Raw genomic sequence first — 20,191 nt, 5'->3', positions numbered from 1 at the left:
ACTTATTCGTCAATTATCAACTAAAATAATAAAAAATATTTTTGCATGAAATTATATTTTACCAAATATTTTTTATAATTGTGTGAAAAAATTTTCGATTCGCTAAAAAAGTTTCTGAGACATTGAGGTGGATGNCACCGAAAATTGTCGAGTGGTGGTTACGCTTTCACCGACAGAGAAGTTGCCCTCGTCATGTTAATAGGTCTGCCAAAATCATATGAAAGCTTAATCCTGAACTTAGAAAAGGACGAAGATAACTTGACAACAACCATTGTGAAGTCTAGACTATTAGTTGAAGAAAAAAGAATATATAGAAATGTGCCAAATGTTGAAGAGCAGGAAGAACGGGCACTTCACACAAGAAACTATAATCAAAAAAGACCAATGCAGACAAACACTGTGAAGAAATGGACAACAAAAAGAAACAGCGAAACAGCTGCAAATTCGAAGAAAACTATCAGGTGTTTTAGCTGCGGAGAATGGGGTCACATCTCCAAAAATCGTGAAGAAGCACAACAAAGAAATCAAAGCAGTGCCAAGACTGCTATAGATTTAAAAACGAACTGGGCCTTATTAACAAATAAATTTAAAGCTGAAGACTCAACAATCTGGATTATAGACAGTGGTGCTACAGAGCACATGACGTCAAATAGAAAGAAATTCGAATCGCTAACTGATTACACCTCAGTGGTAGAAGTGGCGAATTCTGAAAAAGTTCAAGTTACCGGAACAGGAAACATCACTATTTCAGTTCAAGAAGATTCTACCAACAGCAACATTAACCTTGAAAATGTATTGTATGTACCAGACTTGGGCGGAAATTTGCTGTCGATTGGCAGGATTGAAGAAAAAGGCTTTAAGATTGAATTTGCCCATGGTGAAGCAAAAATACTGGTAGAAACTGGTGAAATTGTCTTGAGAGCTAGAAGACAGGGAAGACTATATATTATAGAAGAAGATTGTCCTGCAGCGTACATTTCAACGATCCAGTCGAATGGACTCTGGCATCGCAGGCTAGGACACCCTTCCCCAGGCACTTTGAGAAACATAATAACCACTNTTTAGGTTTAAATTTTGAAATTGCTATATTGTTGACAAGGTTAGAAGTGTTGACATGGTTGCTACATTTAGAAAACCTCGTTTTTTTGGCAGTCCCGATTTAGCCTCTTTTTTCTTGTTTATTACTGTTTTCTCTTGTTGCATGCCGCGCACCATCATTCGTTATTGTTAGCTTATTGTTCGTTCGTACAGCGAGATAAGTTCATTTTACAAGTTATCATTTAGGTTTAAATTTTGAAATTGCTATATTGTTGACAAGGTTAGAAGTGTTGACATGGTTGCTACATTTAGAAAACCTCGTTTTTTTGGCAGTCCCGATTTAGCCTCTTTTTTCTTGTTTATTACTGTTTTCTCTTGTTGCATGCCGCGCACCATCATTCGTTATTGTTAGCTTATTGTTCGTTCGTACAGCGAGATAAGTTCATTTTACAAGTTATCATTTAGGTTTAAATTTTGAAATTGCTATATTGTTGACAAGGTTAGAAGTGTTGACATGGTTGCTACATTTAGAAAACCTCGTTTTTTTGGCAGTCCCGATTTAGCCTCTTTTTTCTTGTTTATTACTGTTTTCTCTTGTTGCATGCCGCGCACCATCATTCGTTATTGTTAGCTTATTGTTCGTTCGTACAGCGAGATAAGTTCATTTTACAAGTTATCATTTAGGTTTAAATTTTGAAATTGCTATATTGTTGACAAGGTTAGAAGTGTTTTCGAACGTTTCTTTTTTTCAAATGACGATTCTTATGTCTGGAAATAACAGGTCTTCAAATGACGATTCAAATTCGATAGACATCAAACTTAGCATGCCTAATCGTTTTTGAAACATGACGCTTCTTTTTTCACTCTTGATTCGCTTCATTTTTGAAAACGAGCGCTCCGTAGAACAAATTTGTTATCATAACTCTGAAACTCAGGGGCGCGACAGCCCACTGAGTTTTCATAAGAGTTAGGAAAATGCGAAGCTCAGTTTCAACATTTGGAAAAACAGATCCAAGTTTTTCTTGAAATAAGGTTTCGTGAAGTTCAGTATGAGTGAACTGAGTTTTTGATGGGAATTTTGATTTCATGTAACTCTGAAACTGTTTCAGTTCAGAATAAAAATTCATTTTTAGGGGGGCCCTAGGCCATGGCCTAGTCTGGTCTAATGGGTAATCCAGCACTGATTAATCAATTTAATATTTCACTACATACCAAACTTATTTTTTGGTGCAAATTTTGGTAAAAGATAATACTAGCACTTTTTTTCTTCCAAAAGATTAATTCGAAAAGGACATCAACATTAATTTTTATGAAAACAAAAAAGCCTTTAAATCGTTTTCAAAAAAGTTCAGTACAAATATGTAAAAAAAAAATTTTTAAAAAATCTTATCTTAAAAGAATAAAACCATACTCAGGGAATAGAAACAGTTAAAAGCACTGAAAATTTATGATTTCAGGAACAAATAACTAAGAATATATGGAATGACACAGAAAATTGCTTCGGCTAGTTTAAAATTACTATATTGTCTTACCTCTAATTCGTCCCTAGCTGCTTCACTAACAAGGCGTTTCTTTCAGAGAAGCTACATGTTTTTCCAATTTTCTGTTTTTTCTTTCAAAGAGATTTCCTTTTTGTATTCAATTCTCGTTGCTTTGTCGTAGCAATTTTAAATATTTTTTTTTACCTTTTTTTAGCCTTTTTCGGAAAGTTCATGTCTTCAGCGAAATCACCAAGAAAGTGTAATCTATTGTTATTTCCTGCTTCTGATGCTTAAAACAAAACATTTATTCGATTCATCTGCTTGTTTTTCTACATAAAGGTACTAAGATTGTGGATGAACTTCCCATATGAGCTATTAACTTTAATAAATTTTCTGGAATTGCCTTCTAAATCATTAGCATTTTTTTGTTGTTAATATCTATCTGAATTCTGGGCTTTTTAGAAAGACTCGAGTCATTTTCTGTAAAGGAGCTGACATTGAGTTGGCTTTTAGAGCTAGTAGTAGAAATATCTTCTAAAAGAGGTCCTAATACTTCAAGCGTCTAAATATTTGCATAGTGTATAATCTGATGCTGCTGAAAAAAATAGCTTAAATTTAATTTATATCAATCTTCAAATTATAGGTAATTTTTAATAAAAAAAATTTCGATAAAGTTATAACCTTCTGAAATAGATACAGATGTAGATTCTATGGTATGTATGCATATATTTGCTTTCAATATGTTATTTTTTGTAAGAAATGTTATATTTTATAATTTTTGCACACGAAAAAAACTGAGCTACATTTTTGTTATTTAAAAATATCAAACATGTCTGTATTTTGTATCTAAAAGTAAGTTTAACTTATCTATTCTAAAAATTCAGACTTCACTATGTCAACTTAAATTTTTATGCGTATATTGAAATAAAAGATTCATTTAAAATATAGATTAATAGTTTTGAGTTATTTTAAGTAAAAAAAAAGCCAAATGTTATTTAGTTATGTTAAATGCTTTGCTACGAAAAAAAAAATACTTTTAGTTTCTGAAATATTTGTCGTAAAATTTGCCTTGTTGATTATTTTTCCTCCAGATTGGACAATTTTCTAAGAATTAGATCAAAGATTTCGTTCTGTCCCCCCACCCTCCAAACATAAATTTCTTTCCCTTACGTAAGAAGAACGCAGTGATGTATTTGAAAATCTCCTAACTTTTCTCCTAACTTCCAAAATAATTCTTAACTAAAAATAAAAATATAATAAATATAAATAAACTTACCTGAGATATTTTAAGTTACGAAATCAGACACAAAAACACTTTATCTCTGAATAAACATACCTCTTTTTTAAACGGATTCGGAATTCTGAGGGGGTAGCCGCAATCTTAGAAATATGGTCCCAATATTTTGGTCAGAAGGGAAGTCATGTGTGATCCCCTTAATGCTGATTTTACTTAATTTAAAGTTTCGTGAGGCAATCAAATTGGCTTACTTTTTCATTCTGCCTTCATCACTAGTGATTTGCCAGATTTCCATAACATTTATATTCTTTTCACTTTAAAATATTATTTGGAGGCCCTCAATGCATATACTTTTTTAATTTTAAATATATATATTAAAGGTGGTGAATACGGAGCACCGCACATAGTAAAGTTTATCTTCAAATTTGAGTCGTAGTGGCGCAGGAGATAGAGAGCTTGCCTCTCAATGGGGTGAAAAGGTTCGATTCCCAGCTATGTCAGGAATTCTGCACCCAACTCGAACCACAGTGCTGACGTAGAATATCCCCAGTGGTAAACGGATCATCGGTTAGAGCTCCCTTGGTCGGTCTAACCATGCGAGGTTTTCCTCACAATGTAACACAAACGTGGGTTAGTTCAAATGAAAAATCCTCACGAAGGCTAGTTTCTCTCAATGCTAGATTCAGGAGTTCTTGTGTCTTCTGGGTGGGGTTCAAAATTATGAGACTACGGCGTTGAACATTAATAGCTGTAAACTGTGCATTGGGTCGGTAGTTTAACACCAATGACAAAAAAAACATTATTTTTAAATTTGATCGCTATTTTTTTTCAGTAATGAAAAATTTATTGAAATTAAACAAAAATCTATATAAGCATTATCATCATGTTTATAATAGAGTATTTAATATGCATTTAAAGTATATACAAACTGTTAATAAATAGAAGCTTTTAAATATCGATACTTCAGTGTTATTACTGTCATTTTCCTTGAGCTTTTAGATGAAAATATCTACCGGGACGTATTGACAAATAAACAAACATGACATGCACTGATCCGATGAAAAAGTACGTGGATTAAGATAATGGTATTTTGTGTAGTCTTGGGAGAATAGGATTTGCAGTGGGTGAACAAAGTATGTAAGACTTTCGACAGTTTCGAATCTCGAGAAGTGTTTGGAATACTGCTATGTAGCTAAGAAAGATTCAACCGTTTGAAATTATTGTAATCAGGAATTGAGTCATTATTAGTTTGAAAATAAATGGATAAAATGTTCTTTAGGTTGAGTTTTTTTTTTAAATTTCCCATTTCAGTAATGAACAACTAATTTTGATTAGCTGATCATTGCACTAATTCAATTATGATTGCTTTTAGGCTTTCATTTTTCTGTTTGATGATCACCATAACGAGATTGCATTTACTAGCTGATTATTGCGCTAATGTAATTATGATTATTTACACTTTACACTTTTCTTTTTGATGTTTGCTACTATAACTATTCGGGAACGGGAATGAGCTTAATAGTGTGATTATTGTATTGCACTAATGTAACTATGATTGCTTTATAGTATGCTATACAGTAAGGACTTTTGGCTAAAATTAAAATAAAAAGCAATGGCATCCTGATTCATCGGCATTGCTGGATTCATCAAATCTATTTTTTCCGTGAAATTTATATTATCTTTACCGTATTACTTATTTAGTTACACCGATTCAGTGATTTTACAGTAAATATTACTGTATATATGAAAGTTATGTTATATCAAATTCTTTTGTTCAGTAAAATTCTGGATTGTGAAAATATGGAAAAATGGATTTTACGATAAAATGTACCAGCACCCTAAGAGCTAGTAATTTTTACCGTAATTTGATCCAGAATGTCTTACAGTGTACATTTCTGAAACGAGATAGGAATGTGATTAATGTGTACGATTGTGGCTAGTGTAATTAATGCACAAGTATGTAATTTTCCTTTCTTGTTTATAGCCTTCTGTTTCATGAATACTACCACAACATTTCTGTTACGAGATAGGATTTAAGAGGGTGATTTATTTTACTAATGTAATTATGATTTACATTTTTGTGTTTGGGGATCACTACTATAACATCTGAAACCTGATTGGACTTAATTATGAGATTATTGCCCTAATATAAGGACTGCTTTTTGGTTCACACTTTTCCATTTGATGATCACTGCTACCTCCATTTCTGGCACAAGACAGCATTTACTAGTGAGATAATTGTTCTGATATAACTAAGGATTGTATTTTGATTACACTTTTCTGATGATTACTACTATAACATTTCTGGAGCGAGATGGGACTCACTAGTGTGATTACTGAATTAATATATTTAATATTGCTCTTTGGTTTGCAACATTCCATTTGCTGATCACTACTATAACATTTCTGTCAGGAGATAGGACTTAATAGTGCGATTATTGCACTAATATAATCATGATTTTTTCTTTTTTTTTAAACTTTTCTGTTTGATGATCACTGCTATAAAATTTTTGGAACGAGATGAGATTCACTAGTGTGATTATTGCATCAATACAATAATTATTCCCTTTTTTTAGTACGCTTTCTGTTTAATGATTACTGCTAAATTTCTGAAACAAAATTCTACTCGCTAGCTATGTTAAGTTAACAAAAAAAGAATTGGGTAAAAATAATGATAATTAATATTTAAAAAAAATGATGAACTATGCAAGTGGTTTTCGCACTATAGGGAAATAATCTGTTTCGCGAAAAACATTAAACGAGTTTTTATAGTAGCCAAAAATTAAATAAAAGTTTCAAAAACAAGTTTTGGTGAATAAAGATGCAAAAGTGACTGATCAAAATAATAAGGTTTAAATTTTCTCCTAATAGAAACGGAAATTAAATGTATGAGACCAAATCTGTGTTAATAAACTAAAAAAATTTGAGACTTTTTAAATGAATAATTTTCAATTTTGATGTACCAATCTGTTTACCGTCAAAAAATTAGGAATTGTGGAAACGAGCAGCAGGTGGAGCTCTCCATATTCCAATAATCATATTTCAACCTCTGTTCCACTGTCAATCAAACAGGTTCCCTAGCAGCAAAATAACTTGGGCCCTCATTGGGCCAATATTCATGAATCTTGACTCAGTGAGGGTTCAAAGGGCTTCCCGATATTGGTCCTATATAGAAATTTCCGATTCACCAGATATTTTACAGTCCCTTTACAACCAATATCGTTGCTATATAGAATTGTTACATTCACCCGATATTTTATATTCATTATTTAGCCAATGTAGGCTCTATATAGGCCAATGTAGGTTCTATATTGGCCAATGTAGGNAATAATAAGGTTTAAATTTTCTCCTAATAGAAACGGAAATTAAATGTATGAGACCAAATCTGTGTTAATAAACTAAAAAAATTTGAGACTTTTTAAATGAATAATTTTCAATTTTGATGTACCAATCTGTTTACCGTCAAAAAATTAGGAATTGTGGAAACGAGCAGCAGGTGGAGCTCTCCATATTCCAATAATCATATTTCAACCTCTGTTCCACTGTCAATCAAACAGGTTCCCTAGCAACAAAATAACTTGAACCCTCATTGGGCCAATATTCATGAATCTTGACTCAGTGCTGGCTCAAAGAGCTTTCCGATATTGGCCTTATATAGAATTTTCCTATTCACCAGATATTTTACAGCCACTTTACAACCAATATCGGTCCTATATAGAATTGTTACATTCACCCGAGATTTTATATCCATTATTTAGCCAATGTAGGTTCTATATCGGCCAATGTAGGTTCTATATTGGGCAATGTATGTTCTATATTGACCAATGTAGGTTCTATATTGGTGAATGTAGGCCCTGTATAGGCCATTCTAGGACCAATATTAAAAAAATCTAGGCATCCCGATATTGGTCTCTCGGTGCATGTTCTTATAAGACCCATATCGAGCCAATTTTGAACCCAACTGGGGCCTAGGTAAAATTGTTGCTAGGTTTTTGATGTTTTATTTCCTAACTTGTCATGTTTAAATGAGTTTTTTTTCTGTAGTTTAACACAATTTGCGTCGGTTTTTGGACAAGCATTCTAAAATAAAAGTTAAAGGATGTTATTACGGAATATACGGTATTCCCGCCATACAGTAAGACTTATATATTTGATGACTAATATAATTTACGAATATGTAAGTAGTAAAATTATGACCGCATATTTCCCCATTTACAAAAATATGGTTTGCTCACATGTAAGTTTAGATTTATGACATTTTTATTTGGCAACTTATTTACTTATTGCCAATAAATTTGAGTATTAAAATTAATTTTAACGTTTATGGAAAGATTATGCAAAAATTATAAAACATGAGAAAACCTAATGATTTGTAAAGAATAATTCTCTATCTAACGCTATTCGAAATAATTTATACTATAGTATTCAAATTAAATTCGAACTATTATCCATATTTTCCTAAAGTTAATTTCTATTTGCTTAGAGGTTGAATAAATACATTTATAAAACTGCATTTGAGGATTTAGTGTAATTCCCAACTAATGCTTGGGTCTCTTATCAATATTTAAAGACAAATATTCAAATCTTGATCAAACAGTATAATCCGGTATTATGCATCAGAATCTGAAAGCAGCCTAAATCATTAAATAAAATTTGATTAATCGATAAATAGGGAAAAGATCATACAAGAAATTAATGTATTTTTTAAAAAAAGCTCTTTAATAAAATTAAATAAATTTTGCTTAATGAATTTTAAAGACGTAATTTATGTTAACTAAATTTCAAAGTTCGAATTCGTTATTTCAAGTTCTGAAATTTAGTTAACATAAAATGTTTAATTTATATTAAACAGGCTGATAAGGGAAAAAATTTTATAAGTTTACTTGTGAGAAGGCCGCAATTATACTTTGTACTTAAGAAATATCTTATCAATTTTAAGCAAGAACAGCAATTCAAATTATTAAAATACTAAAAATAATTAGCTAAAATTATTTAACTGATATTTATACTAGAAGTTAATATAACCTAACGATCGATTTACGACTTCTAACGTTCAACTCCGTATCTTCGTAATTTTAACCCAGTCCAGCTGACGAGGAAACTCCTGAACCAATTATTGAGAGAAATTTGATTTTATGGAGAACTTTTTAAGGAAACTAACCCGTATTTGCATTACATGGGGAGAAAATCCCGAAAACCTCTCACGGTTAGCCTGACAGCAAGGGGATTCTAACCCATGATCCGTCTACCACTGAGGATATTTTATGCGCGCTGTGATCGGTGCGAGCTGGTTGCGGAATTTGTATTGATCAGCTATCGCTGGGATTGGAAGATGAACGCTCTGTCCCCTGAGCCACTACGGCTCTTATTTCGATATTGACGCTTTTAAAGCGTGTCGCTGCAAACTTTAAATAATGGAAACTCAACAAGCACTAATATAATAAAATTGAAGTTATCTGAAAAGTCATAGGAGAATAATGGTAAATTTGGATTATAATAGGTTAAATAATACTATGTCTTAAGTTAATCTTTCCTTTGGTGAGTCGGTGCAATATGGTGGTAATAGGGTACTTATTCATTTAGGAGGGTGGTAAGAAACCTATAACAGCAGTCTCTATATTATAGTGCTGGAAAAATAATGAAGGAAGTATAAAGCTACTGAAAGTGATAAAAGGTAAAAAGAAGGGACTTATATGTTTTTTTTTATAATATAGCCATAGATTATGACGTAATAAAATCAAAAGCAAAATAAATTAATAAAATATACTCCACAAAATTACTTTATCTGTTGTTGTAATAAGATTTCAACACAAAGAAAGTAAAGCCGGTTTCAATTATTACTCTAATAATCAATGTGAGATCCTTTGTTTTCGATTACATTTATCAATTTCGCCTTCATGGACTGAGATAGAGTTCGTAAAATTCTGGTATCAATATTGTTCCACGACATCTTGATTGCATCAATCAAATGCGACTTGCTATTGATTTGTCTGCCAGGTCCGTAAACATTACTCACTAATATATGCCCCAAAGATTTTCTATCATATTCAGATCTGAGCTACGAGAAGGCCACTCAAAGGATTTAACATCAATTGCTTTCATCCAGGATTTAGTTGAATGTAAAATGTGGATTGCCGCATTGTTCTGTTGAATGACTCGGTCTCCAGATGTTATAAGAGGAGAAACAGGCAATAAATTATCTCCCAATGTGTCCTGATACATAATTGAATTCATTTTAGTTTGCATAAATATAATTGGACTTGTATTGCCTGCTGCAAAAACGGCCCAATTTATTACAGACTCACCACCGAATTGACGTTTGGAAAATAACTGTGGTTCAGTCAGTAAGTCGTACCAAATATACCGACAGCCATCTGGTCCAGCCTTTTCGTCAGAAAAGACCGCATCATTCCAATTCGTACTTTTCATAAGATATTTCTTTGCAAATGTTTAACTAGCATTTTTGTGGTATTTAGTGAGCGGAGGTTTTCCGTTAAAATATTTAAATTGAATGTTCGAATTATTACTTAAATAATGGTTCCTTGGGGTATTAATTTGTTCTGCACTGCATTGTTCATCTGCATTAATTGGGGTACTGTATTGTTCATCTTTAATTTGAGAAGATGACACTCTTACCGCGACTAGCAAGCTTGCAGACTCGTGCCTTGAAGAAATTTTTTTTGACTTCCAATAAGATGTTTACTTCCATAAATTTCGGGATTCCTGAGGTAAATATTCAGTTAGATTAACTATTAATGAGATAACTATTATTAGGTAACAATTTCACTATTTTTCTTGAAATTTGAGACCCTTTCCATCCTATTTTTTTAAAAGCTAAAATTCTACCTCGTTTGCCTTCCGTTAAATTCGTACCCCTTTGCATTGTATTGCACGTGCAAACAACCGAAATCTGCTTTTAACTCGGATTTGCTTCTTGTACCGCTTCTTCTCATGTTTTGTGCCTCACAAATACGTAATTAGTATCGATTTTATACTTTTTACAAATTGTTTTTCAATGATTATATTAATTTTGCCATGATTTAAATAGCAAATAACTTATAGCATTTTTTACAAATAATTAAAACTTAATAGCATTTTTTTGCAGAAGAAAAATAAAATTGTTATCCAACGCAATGAAGCTTTACATTTGCAAGTAGAAAATAAATTTGCATATTTAGCCATAACAGTGGTGTTTCTTTTATATGGTGACTTTTTGCTCGACTTCATACTTTTTTCCAGCACTGTAGGCACATATATTGGTATAATATGCTCTCATCACCACAGCACCAATAACGCAAATATCAATAGTATTTTTTTACCACATTTAGCTAACCATCACCGGCGGGAATAATAATTTGGCGATTCTTTACAGGTTTCGAAATAAGTACCGATATCAGTTCGCCAAAAATGCTTTTAAAAATATTAGAGTCGTTACTAACTATTTTATAGAATTGCAATGAATTAATTTTGGTAATATTTACAAATTGAAATTTTAAAAAATTGTTTTAAGCTAAATTTATGTAAAAGTGGTATTTGTTCGTATATTAGAACCGTAAAATATTGCTATACTGATATTAACACTAATGATGCTTAATAATGAAAATAGATACTACTTTTATCGTGTCAGTGGTGTTTTTTTTTTAATATTTACTAAATATGCTAATATTGTTACCAAGATACCTACTGTAGATATTGTGGAAATAGGTCTCTTATGACCTTACGAACGGGATAGGTTCCAGACGAAAGCATTGATTTTAGTAACTTTTTGTAACAATCGATTATAGCTGACCTCGAATAGCAATACGCCGAATAGGTCAAATCATGTACATAGTTAATCTTTATTTTGATGGAATAAACTACTAAGAACATATTATGCTTAATCTAGTAACGTAAAGACACCGGGAAGGCCAATAAATAATAATAATTAAACATGTTTTAGCTTAATTAGTTGTTTCGGTACTGTGATTGATTTCGTTGGTGTTAAGTAATACCAATTTATTGGTTATTTACTTTTTTCCAACCAGTATGAGCAATGAGTATACAGCTTGTCAAAAATATAATAAAAATGATTTATTTCCCACTCATTTAAACAGACGAAAACTGAAAAATGTTATGAGGAATAAAATTAACAGAGGTTTTTGCACGTCGCTGTATATGAGAGTGCATAATCTCTTTAATATAAAGAGCGGAAAAATATACAAGTTCGAACAATCGGCAGACAGTTGTTGTACTGTAGTCAAATACTATCATCAGTGTTGAGATATGGAAGCTTTCATTTTACTGAGCATCTGAGGACTTCCCAGTACTCAGGGTTATGTGAGCGAATGAAACACCCTGCATTTTGTTTTGCATTATTGAAAAACATCGAATTTAATGAGATCCCCACTAATCCCGGAGCTCACTTTGCCTTGTTTGCACTATGCGATGGTGTAGTAAGAGTGTACCATGTTCTGCTAGTATATAGAACTTGATATTTCTCGAAGGTAAACAAATAGTCCTACAATACCTAGTAATATAGTTTAGATTAAGTGCATCTTGCAATGTTACATCTTTGTTCCGAAGAGGGTGGAGCCTTTCTGGACGATAAAGCATCTATATACACTATACTTCTGCCTGAAACATTCGAAATTGGTTCAGTGAACACCAATCTGGCTTTCAACAACTTCCCTGACCGATGAAAAGCCTGGATCTCAACCCCATAGAAAATGTTTGGGACGTGTTGCTAGGATGCCAGCAACCTCCTTTTCCATCTAATTTACAGGATTTTAAAGTCTGCGTAGCCAATAGATGGTATTCTCTGGACATAAATGCTCGTAAAATCATTGTTCTCGCTAATATGAGCTGTAATCCGTGCTGAAGGAGGTTCAATAAATTATTAATTTAAGATGTCAAATTCTTGGCCAAGTGTGCGTATAACAATTCTAAATAATATATATGATGTAATGCCAAAAAAGTGAACCCTTATGAATAACTTTTAATATAATGATCGGATCATAATATTCGAGAACTCTATCTCAAAGGATTAAGGGGGTGACCTGAAATATGCTAATTAATAAGATCAGACTATATTTTAAGTTGCGAAATCAGAGACAAAAATGTACTTATTCTGAATATAAATATTTTTTTTTTGACGANTTTTTCCCCCCCCCCCCCCGAAAAAAAACTATAAGGGGGTAGCCGCAAACTGGGAAGTTTGGTCAAGATAGCGGTCTCAAGTTAGGATCTTTTAACGTTTATTTTACATTTTGCATATTTCGTCATATCTATGTAGGGAACTTTTTTAACGAATTGAAAAAATGTTGCACACAATTATGAAATTTGTTTATTCAAAGGTTTTTTTCTTTTCTTCTTTCTTTTATTTCATTGTCCACTCGATTGACACTCGTCATTCAGGTGTCCGGAGGGCAGATTTTATTGGCTCCTCTTTCAGGGGCACCCTATTAGGTGGATCAACGCTGCTTCCACAATAAGGATAGATAGTACAGATAATGAAAGTTTTTGTAAAAGTTAATTCTATGGAAAAAAAACTTTTAATAGAGTTTTATTATTTTATTTATTAATAGTCGAAAACATTTTGAGTTGTAAGTTATAAATTCTTTTTAATCAGTTTAAAGAATGTCATTTTACATAGTAGAATATAAAATTTGAGTGCAATCAGTTGAGAAACCGAATTTTAAGGGTACGACTTTTTTCTATCAAAATTATTCAGTGCGGGTCGTTTTTTCTTTGAGCACTGTAAGTATGACTTGCAATAACTCAAAAATATTAGTATATAGTGTAGGTTTGTGTTAGTGTTGGTACCATTAGCCACAGTTTTATTTCATTAACAATGGCTGATTAAATGAACAAAACAAAGGTTTGATGTTACTCTAGTTTATTTGCACGTTAAGCAGCTTATACATAAATTCGAAAATACATCAAAAGTTTAAGCACATAACTTCTACATTCTTACAATAAGTATGTAAGTGTTGTATACTACTATTTTAATGGTCTAAATCTACTGCTAGTTATACAGAAATATTAAATGAATGTAAGAAGATTTAAGCTGTTACCATAGAGTTTTACGAGTTCAAAAACGAATATAAATATTCTAAATCTAATTTCCTTTTTGTTCATGCAAAAATATTTTTAAAAGAGTAGTTTACTGTAATGGAAACTGACAGATTTGTACGATATATTGTTTAAATAAGTCATGCAAAAATAAGTTTGTAACAAAAGGTAATGAGATTAAAACATAAATGACCAATTTTTGAAGCGTTTTCTGCTGAATCAATCCATTATGTCAACCAGTCAGTGAGGAAAAATTACATCTGAAAATAAATATTAAAATAAATCAATAATTAGGTTATTACTAATAATTTAGAAAGATAATAAATACATTTTCATCTTTCTTATGAAATAAAATTATAATTTTAAAAATTTTTTTATTTCGTTATTTTTATTTTCGATGTTTAAAGATTTTTTAAAACTGTTCAGTAACGTAGAGAGTGATAATTTATAATTCTTCCATATAATTTTCACTTTAATGATTTTATGCAAGAACATGTTCACTGTTTAAAATATCCACCTTTGCTAAAAATACATATTAGCTTATAATTTTTCTATGAATTTTTAACGGATTACAATTTAATATTTATTTTAAAATTTGTTATTTAGTTATTTATATTTTCGAAGGCTAAAGGTTTTGAAAACAATTAAGTAACATAGAGAATAATGATTTATAATCCTTCCATAACCCACTTTATTATTTTATGCTTGAGCGTGTTTACTCTTAAAAATATCGACCTATGTTAATAGTATGTATTGGACTATAATTTTTCTATGAATTTTGAACGGATTTTTTTTTAAAGTTCACATTTAAATCTTCGACCTGTATGCATTTTGTCCCTCTGATGCACGTTTGGAGAGACAAGTGAAAAATTAATTATTCATCATCAATTTATCAGTAATAAAGGAATAAATAACACGTTATCATGCTTAAATCATAACTTATTCTTGCTAAGCCCTTTTTTAATAACTATTAAAGAATAATTATCTATTCATCATGTGTAATCCACAGTTCAATCATTATTACTAGTCAACCATTTATTTTTAACAGAATACGAAAATATAAATTTGCCATACAAATAAATAAAGAAATGTATATTGAAAATGGAGAAAAAAATAGAAATTTGATTTATTGACAATAAAATTTGATTACAATATGTAAGCATTTATGCATATATGCTTTCACACTTAGAAGTTATTTACATTAAATGCTAGTTAATTAGTATTGCTTGTCAATTTATTTCATCAAAAAATAAAGTCCATTAAATTCAAGAAGATATGGTCTTCTCGAAATGATAAGATAGTTAACATTTTTATTCTTCTATCAAACTAAGACCATAGACATTAACAAAAATGATTAACTAATAATAGTATTAATCATTTAACTTGACGTTTTTAAAACCGAAAATATTAATTGAAATTTTTCAAAACGTCTCTTTTAATAAGTACCATCAGAATTTTTTTTAAATTTTGTCAATAAAATGGTTATATTTATGATAAATTTAACAGATAAAACAAGTTAAAGACACTAACAAAGATTTAAAAGTAATTTCCTGCACGTATATCTTAATTAAGGGAATTAATACACTTTTATACGTATTTGAACTATTTTTTTACTGCTTTCTTTCCCTTATAATGTTATATCTCATGTACATGAATAATTTCAAAAAGTACGACGATAATAGTTGATGTTAGTCATTAGTTGTATTTAATCTTTACTTTTATTTTGAGACTCATATTTGGTACAAGAAAAATTTTAAGATGTCTTTGTATTTTAGGAAGAAGGAATAAAGTAGTGTGTTTGATAATAGTAGTATTCGATACATTTTTTAAGAAATGTTCACTTTTTTCTATTATACAAAAGGTTTTACTTTTTTACGAATTGCAAAACATAATTTGAAGTGTAATATAAGTCGAAAAGTAAATAAATAATAATTGTTAAAATTTACTTATTAAACTTGCATTAATTTGCTTAGACTAATTGTTGCCTAAACATGTTGCTTAAACATTATTTTTCAAGGCAGTACCGTCTGTTGCAAGCCAATGATGTCCCAGCTAGCTTATGTATTACCCTTATCCCAAAACTCTTCTGGGGGTAGGTCGGTCACTATTAATCTTATGCCATCCGATCTCATCCTCAGCAAGGTTCTTCCAACTATCCTTTAGGCGGATCTGACACTGAGGGAGCGAGAGGGAAGCAAGAGGAATACGAGAGGCGAATTACCATGAGTTTGCCTGACCACGCTACCTGAGCGTATCCTAGTGCAAGTATAATGGATATAGTCAATTTGTAATAGGTGTCCAAGTCATCATAGCCTATTGCATTTAAAGATTTTCATGCTATCAGGTTATTTGGATCTTTGATAAACATAAAAACTAAACTGTCGTCGCAAACCATTGTTTACAATGGCTTAAACCAAATTATTATTTTTTTAATTTTTCTTTCACAGGTAAATAATTTATTTTCATGTGGTTTGGTAGTAGTTCAATATTTACAGATATAAACTGAGAAGAATATCCTAAGCTGACAGGAGCATATGGTTAACATTTAATCTTGTTCAGAAATGTAGTTCTCCACAAGTACAGCATAACAACAAATTTAAGTTTTAAGATTTTAGTAGATATTTTTAATTTCAACTACACAAATCTATCATATCAATTAAAATCACTTACTTTAATTATTTCTAGAGGGCAAGGGGGTCTGTTGTTGATTGCTTGGTGTTTAATGCTGTTCTCGTAAGAATTTAAAAAAAATTTAATAGAACTAAAATATTATAAATTATTTTCGAGCTTAAACGTATCCGAAAAACTTAACATGACATCAAGACTTAAAGTTTAAGTGAAAACTCATAAACAAACATCAGAAAAACGAATTTCATAATACTGTTAATACTTTGTAGCCACGCCTTTTTGCGTTAAAAAAAATTTCAATTGTCCAATGAAAAAATCAGACAAGTTTTTTTAGTCCTAAAAGAATTTTCAGGAATTACATTTGAACTAAAGAGCATTTAGCATAATAAACATTAATACCGCCTCAAGTGAAAGAAAATTAGGACATTTTTTAGTTCCAAATTTGATTTATCTGGAAATTATGATATCTTGATAGTTTTTTTTTAAAATTAAACTGACTAAAAAATGAAAATAATTTAATATTATTTACTTTTAAACACCTTTACGAAACTATACTTTAAATGAAGTCAAATTTGTGAAGTTTTATTTATAGTTCTAATACCTAAAAGTGATTTTAACGTTTCTACACCATATTTAAAGATAAAAAAAAAAGCAATACAGACGATTAAAACGAGTTTTCGAGAACTTTTAATTGGAACACGTTAAAAAGAATTATTAGCATCATAATTTTACAACAATAAGAATCTCAGTTATGATTGCTTGGGCATAGATCATTTAACAAAGCATTATTATTATTTTTTAAACAATTATTTACCTGATGATCCTTACTTCAGATTATATCAGGTTCGGTCGATGCTCTTGTCACTGATAACCCAGATTTCTAAGTATTTCTGTCTCATCCACGGGTGCTTCATCTACAAAACTAAAATATAGTTTGTCATGATTGTTGTTTCAGAATAATGCTTACTAAGTTGTATATGCTTACTAAGTTAATTCGGTCAAAAGTTCTCGAGATAAGCGAAATACGCCGAAAATTAAACTGACATAAAGAGGTCCGAACTTTCACCTGCTCTTCCATCTAAACTATTTGGGCCATATTTTCTGAATTCGGCTATCAGGATCAAGAATCTCAATCAGGATCGAGAATCTCAATCTATACTAAAAAAAGTATTTGTAGTGTCTAATTTTGTAAGTTAAAATATCGTCTACTGTAATTAATTAACGTCTTTAAGATTAGTCCCTAAAACCATTAAGATTGAATGTTAGTACGTGATCTGATAAAGTAGATCGGGATGTTTATTTTTTATTACGCACCAGATTTTTAATTACCATTTTTTGAAAGAATGGCAAATTCTTTTTAAAAATAAATAAATAAGAAAAACGTTAAAATACTCGAATTAAACCACCAGAAAGTTATTCATGACATAAAAATAATAATAATGCAATATCTGTACTTCTGTAAAAATGTTCCAGTTCGTCTTAATATCGCTTGGATTCTCGTAACAGGCTTGATGGTATTCCCAAGTGACATTAGTAACAAAAATAACATGGGATGAAGGACGTTCAAAACAAAAAGTGCAATTTTCATCCCATCCTTTCCAGATTTTAGCAGAATATTGCTAACATTAATAGATGTCTGTGTGTTCAAAGTTTTAGAGAAATAATGTTCAGTTTCAAAGTTATAGCTGAAATTATGGTTTTTAATTGTTGATAACTAAAAGGTTCCTTGCTATCGAATATCAATTTTTTAAATTCAATTTTGTCTTAAATACGTGGCTTATAGGTAATAAAATTAATTTAAAATGCTATGGCGAAAAACCTAGGAGTAAAATTTTTATTTTTTCACATATTTTTTTTTAAAAAGCACAATTTAGTTATAAATTATTAAAAAATTAAATTATGATATTGAGTTAATCAAATGTATTTAAAATTAAAAGAGGCACATAAAAAATTCTCATAACAATAAAACAAAAACAGATAGGCAAGGAACTTTCTAAATTTGTGAGAACATTGAAAAATTCCATAACGAGAAAAAACAACTTTGTCAACGAAAACTGCATATTCATGAATAGATCTTTGCAAACTCAATGTTTTTTTTAACTCAATGAAGAAAACTCTGATTTGAATACGACTGGTTGCATATTCCTTAGTGAAAAGTGAATTTTTTATTATCTCAAAAACCAAATAATGGATTTTTTAAGAAATTTTCGCATTCTAAACGTCAACTGTCCTCTAAAAGCGAAAAAAAGAATTTAATATCTATAATTAGCATCCAACTTTACATTGTAACTATAACTTCCACATTGTGTCAAATCCTAAAATATATCTATTTTCTATCAAACTCATTCAATGAATGAAATTACAAAAATTAGTTAATATTACTATTGAACACAATAGATTTTAAGTCATAGTTATTGTATAAGAGCTGATTTGCAATTGATGAAAATAATTTAATTTAGAAATGCATATCAAAAGTTTCTATGAAACGCTTTTTGTATGAATAATAATTTCCATTAACACTTTATTGTATTATCAGATGTATTTACCAAAAACTCAGATTTAAGCTTTTTGAAGATTTATCGCACTTTTTATTAGGCTGATTGAATTGCAAATACAATTGAGATTTTCCTCTTTATTAAAATTAGGAACTTTAATTAATATTACTGTGAAACTAATGACTTATTAAACAATTAGTAATTAGTATTCCTAATCCTTAAATAAAAGAAAAATATTGATAATATTTGCACAGTTTTAACTTTTATCTAAGACAAATTTTATGTTTAAATCTGTGTATAAGATCCGTATATATATAGTATTATGAATTATATAGTACTGTGGATATTATGGATAGTATTATGGAAAAAAAATTTTTTTTGGAAATAAAAGTTTTTTCTTTCTGTGACTAATCACACTTCTGTTTCAACAAACTTTAGCATAGATTTAAGAAAAATATTAGGCAAATTTTCATGCCGAACTTTACTTAACAATATCAAATATTTTAAAGAAAATTTTATTTGAGATACTCAAATTATATTTCCTTAAAACGAATCAAATTATTTACTTATTTTTTCCTCTACTGCACATCTATGTTAAAGTACTTAAGTTTAAGTAATAAAGTTGTTTATTGTTTATTGAGAGGTTCTTTTTATTCAAATATAAGTAAATATTTCAACTAATGATTTAAGACTTTAAATCTAGTTTAACGCTTTAACTTCTCTTAAACTTCTAAGATCTTTCTAAACTTATAAGATCTTTGTATTAAAAGATTTTTTTTCAACACAATCAACACCTCTCAGGATTTGCCCCGAGATCAATTCCTATGGGTTTTGACAGAAGAGATTTTTTTACGGCATTCTGCATTCTTCTTTTTGCAAGCTGGATAGATGGCCATACATTTGAATCCATGTAATTCGATGGATTCTACTATCTAAGGTTGTCTGTAATTCTTATGGAGTTAAGTTTGATCATCTTTTCCATGATCCTATCAGTTGGACCTAAAAACGTATGCATCACAACATCTATCTCACAAAAATCCCGAGACTTTTCAATCATATAGAAAGGGTTCACAAGTTTCAGATGTATAAGTCATAAAAGATCTAAAAACTTTAGTACAAAAGCAATTTAGTGCTGAATTTGAGAGACTCTGTATGAAACTAGTTACGCAAATTTGCAATAAATTTAAAATTGACTCAAATATTTACTAAATTAGGTTTTATTTATTTATTTTTTAAATCAACTCAAAACATAGATTAGTAAC

The 20,191-nt window shown here is 30.3% G+C and overlaps 1 long non-coding RNA gene across 4 annotated transcripts in view; it reads right to left on the bottom strand.

Moving 5' to 3' along the window:
* Positions 1 to 13,613: 13,613 nt before the first annotated feature.
* Positions 13,614 to 20,191, bottom strand: part of LOC107444229 (uncharacterized) — a 72,395-nt gene continuing 65,817 nt past the window's right edge. For all 4 annotated transcript variants that reach the window (XR_001584108.3, XR_001584104.3, XR_001584105.4 and 1 more), the window contains 2 exons: positions 17,249 to 17,356; positions 13,614 to 14,066 (listed from right to left, as the gene is read on the bottom strand). This is a non-coding gene — a long non-coding RNA (uncharacterized lncRNA). The remainder of the gene's footprint in view (positions 14,067 to 17,248; positions 17,357 to 20,191) is intronic.

Source organism: Parasteatoda tepidariorum, chromosome 4 (genome assembly GCF_043381705.1).
Source record: "Parasteatoda tepidariorum isolate YZ-2023 chromosome 4, CAS_Ptep_4.0, whole genome shotgun sequence".
Lineage (NCBI taxonomy): Eukaryota > Metazoa > Arthropoda > Arachnida > Araneae > Theridiidae > Parasteatoda > Parasteatoda tepidariorum.
Note: the sequence above shows the minus strand (reverse complement) of the source record. Positions and strands in the feature narration are given on the sequence as shown.